Genomic DNA, 4,423 nt, shown 5'->3' with positions numbered 1-4,423 from the left:
TTGATCCTTTAATTATTATGTAGTGGCCTTCTTTGTCTCTTTTCACAGCCTTTGTTTTAAAGTCTATTTTATCGGATATGAATATTGTACTCCTGCTTTCTTTTGGTCTCTATTTGTGTGGAATATCTTTTTCCAGCCCTTCACTTTCAGTCTGTATGTGTCCCTTGTTTTGAGGCAGGTATCTTGTAGGCAGCATATATAGGGGTCTTGTTTTTGTTTCCATTCAGCTAGTCTTTGCCTTTTGGTTGGGGCATTCAATCCATTTATGTTTAAGGTAATTATTGATAAGTATGATCCTGTTGCCATTTACTTTATTGTTTTGGGTTTGGGTTTATACACCCTTTTTGTGTTTCCTGTCTAGAGAATATCCTTTAGCATTTGTTGGAGAGCTGGTCTGGTGGTGCTGAATTCTCTCAGCTTTTGCTTGTCTGTAAAGCTTTTGATTTCTCCTTCATATTTGAATGAGATCCTTGCTGGGTACAGTAATCTTGGCTGTAGATTATTTTCTTTTATCATTGTAAGTATATCTTGCCATTCCTTCCTGGCCTGAAGCGTTTCTATTGAAAGATCTGCAGTTATCCTTATGGGAATCCCCTTCTGTGTTATTTGTTGTTTTTCCCTTGCTGCTTTTAATATTTGTTCTTTGTGTTTGATCTTTGTTAATTTGATTAATATGTGTCTTGGGGTGTTTCGCCTTGGGTTTACCCTGTTCGGAACTCTCTGGGTTTCTTGGACTTGGGTGATTATTTCCTTCCCTATTTTAGGGAAGTTTTCAACTATTATCTCCTCAAGTATTTTCTCATGGTCTTTCTTTTTGTCTTCTTCTTCTGGGACTCATATAATTTGAATGTTGGAGCGTTTCATATTGTCCTGGAGGTCTCTGAGATTGTCCTCATTTCTTTTAATTCATTTTTCTTTTTTCTTCTCTGATTCATTTATTTCTACCATTCTAGCTTCTATTTCACTAATCCTATCTTCTGCCTCTGTTATTCTACTATTTGTTGCCTCCAGAGTGTTTCTGATCTCATTTATTGCATTATTCATTATATATTGACTCTTTTTTATTTCTTCTAGGTCCTTGTTAAACCTTGCTTGCATCTTCTCCAGGCTATTTATCTGTGATTCCATTTTGATTTCAAGATTTTGGATCGTTTTCACTATCATTATTTGGAATTCTTTCTCAGGTAGATTCCCTATCTCTTCTTCTTTTGTTTGGTTTGGTGGGCATTTCTCCTGTTCCTTTACCTGCTGGGTATTCCTCTGTTTCTTCATCTTGGTTATATTGCTGTGTTTGGGGTGGGCTTTCTGTATTTTGGGAATTTGTGGAATTCTCTTTATTATGGAGTTTCCTCGCTGTGGGTGGGGTTGTATCAGGGGCTTGTCAAGGTTTCTTGGTTAGGGAAGCTTGTATCAGAGTTCTGGTGGGTGGAGCTGGATTTCTTCTCTCTGGAGTGCAATGAAGTGTCCAGTAATGAGTTATGAGATGTCTATGGTTTTGGAGTAACTTTGAGCTGCTTGTATATTGAAGCTCAGGGGTGTGTTCCTGTGTTGCTGGAGAATTTGTGTGGTATGTCTTGCTCTGTAACTTGTTGGCCCTTGGGTGGTGCTTGGTTTCAGTGTAGGTATGGAGGCCTTTGATGAGCTCCTATCAATTAATATTCCCTGGATTCAGGAGTTCTCTGATGTTCTCAGGATTTGGACTTAAGCCTCCTGCTTCTGGTTTTCAGTTTAATTTTTACAGTAGCCTCAAGACTTCTCCATCTATACAGCACCAATGATAAAACATCTAGGTTAAAGATGAAAAGTTTCTCCATATTGAGGAACACCCAGAGAGGTTCACTGCTTCTTCTCTTGAGTCCAGAGCCAGGTGGCACCTCCAGATGAGCTGTCTTAAGATCTCTTCACACAGTTAGGTATTATTCCTTAGTTATTTCCCCAGCAGCAGATTCTTGATTCCTGAGACAGAGTGCTCAACTTGCTGAGGCAGCTTCCAAATTTACGTCCCCGTGTTCCAGGAAATGCTTTAAAAGACACTGCCTCTCCTGACCCCAACAGTGTTCATCTTGAAGTGGTAGAAATTTGACGTGAAAAGAATCTTTAGGATTGAAGGGTAAAAAGTCAACAAGTGTTCATGAAAATATTTGACTCAGGGAGTTCCCTGGTGGTCCAGTGGTTAGGACTCAGCACTTTCACTGCTGGGACCTGAGTTCAATTCCTGGTCAGGGAACTAAGATCCTGAAAGCCATACAGGGTGCAGCCAAAAAATAATTTTTTTGGCCAACCCGACAAGGCCAATCCTAAATACTGATTTCCGAGAAACCCAGTGTGCTGTGCTTGAGAGGCTAAAACAAGGAGCTCACATATCTCCTTCCAACGGACAATTTCCAGAGTGTAAATGAAGCTTCAGCGAGTTGACTGACATCTTTAATAATGACTCTAACCAGTGTGATCAGCATAAAGATGCCCTCAGCCCTCAAGTAAGTGTGGGCTCTTACATCTTAGGACAAGAAAAGACCAAGTCTGGTCTCAAGGGGGAGAATACTGACTTCCAGTCAGGATGCCCCAGTTTCTAACCTTTAACTGGAAACCTTCAGTCATCTAGAACTGTCTGGCTTTCACTTCCCACTTTTAACTGGCCACCTATTCCTGGCAATTCTAGTGAGTTGTTCCCTTCACATTGCAACCGTCACTGCCTTGTCTTGGATTCCCTAGCATGTTTCACCGGGAGTTCAGCTCCTGGACCATCGTAATAGTCTGATGCAGGTTTGAGCATTGCCCACACAGAACCTGAGTGATCGTTTGAAAACATCTATCTTACCTCATTACTCTCTTACACAAACATTTGCAATTCCCTTTTCATTACTGAATAAAAATCCTCATTTCATAGTATGAGATCTACTGCTTTCTAAAATTCTCTCCTAAAAAAAAAAAGAGAGAGAGAGAGAAAAAAAATTCTCTCCTCTGTTTCCACGCTCACCTACCCCTTCCCGTCACATTGCCTCTGCATCAACAGGCAACCCCCTGGAGAGGCCCATGTCTTTGCACTTCATCCTGCTCTACGTCTAGAGTTTCACCCCACTGAGCCTGCTTGGCAAACTCCTACTAGATTTCACTGAATCGAAGACAATCAAATGCAAGATACATCACTGTTTTGTACCCATAAAAGGAAAAAAAAAGATGCTAATTAAGTGATCTCGTTATTTTTTATCACTTAGGATTTTTAATGCTTATTAAAAGAACTTTAGATATCCTCTTAAAAATCATATATAAATAACTTATACATTCAAAACAGGAATCATATCAATGTAATAAATTGATTGAAATAGTCCCCAAACTTATTTACATTCAATCTGCCTCTTTTTTTTTTAATAACTTCCTTTTTCTTTGTTAACTGCTACAGTCAACATTTTCATAGGTCATTTGGATGAAGAGATATGTTGATTAATTATCTGGATGACTCAATGCTGGGAGGGAGGGCTAATATACTAGATACTGAAAATCATTAATGAGAATGATGAGCCGAAACCGAGATAAAAATTTAACAAGAAAAAATGTAAAACTTTAAACTGTGACTAGTTGGGGTTTATGTGTCAAAATCTCATATTTTGGGAAATGAGCATCATACCAGCCCTCTGAAAGTGGGATGAAGGTTAGGATAGGCAAACTGACCAACCTGTCTACTTCAGTCAAGCATCAACAAAGTGTAGCCAGATTAGTGGACATGAGAAATGAAAATTATAAATGCCACCTAGTAACATGTGAAATGTGAGACTCAATATAAATATTTCATTACCTCAGAAAAACTCATGAGGCCCTGAGCTTGTTTATCTATGGAATTGATAGGAATTTCTAGGGCAGCTTCCCTGGAAAGATTTCCTTGGAGAGATGCTAGCAGTTCAGCCCATGGTTGATGCCAGGGAGGTTGTTTTTGCAGCTTACAAAGCAGAGGCTAACTGCTGTTTGTGGATTTTGGGACCTGGTAACACTCCTTCCTATTATCTAGCACATTTTATTATATTTAAAAAAAATTATTGATTTGGCTGCATCAGGCCTTAGTTGCATCACATGGGATCTTTGTTGTGGTGCCCAGACTCTCTAGTTGTGGCATGTGGGCTCTGGACCACACAGGCTCAGTAGTTGCTGTGCAGGGTCTTATTTTCCCCTTGGCATGTGGGATCTTAGTTCCCCGATCAGGGATCAAACCCATTTCCCCTGCACCAAAAGGTGGATTCTTAACCACTGGACATCAGGGAAGTGCCTATTTAGCACACTTTAAAACATCAAGCTGTATAAAGTCCTTGGAGAAGATTTGTCACCCACAGGTAACTTCAAACTGACAACTTTGATCTTGGTTAACTTACTAAAAAAAACTTTCGTCTTCTGGTGTTTGGGGGGAACTGTGTGATTTGGTCTCTTTGGTGAG

At 39.7% G+C, this 4,423-nt stretch overlaps 1 non-coding gene across 1 annotated transcript; it reads left to right on the top strand.

The window, feature by feature from the left end:
• Positions 1-2,155: 2,155 nt before the first annotated feature.
• On the top strand, positions 2,156-2,227 carry TRNAE-UUC (transfer RNA glutamic acid (anticodon UUC)). The gene has a single exon. It is a non-coding gene; the product is annotated as a tRNA-Glu (tRNA).
• Positions 2,228-4,423: the final 2,196 nt, after the last annotated feature.

Source organism: Capricornis sumatraensis, chromosome 1 (assembly GCF_032405125.1).
Source record: "Capricornis sumatraensis isolate serow.1 chromosome 1, serow.2, whole genome shotgun sequence".
Lineage (NCBI taxonomy): Eukaryota > Metazoa > Chordata > Mammalia > Artiodactyla > Bovidae > Capricornis > Capricornis sumatraensis.
This window is presented reverse-complemented; position numbering and strand designations above follow the sequence as displayed.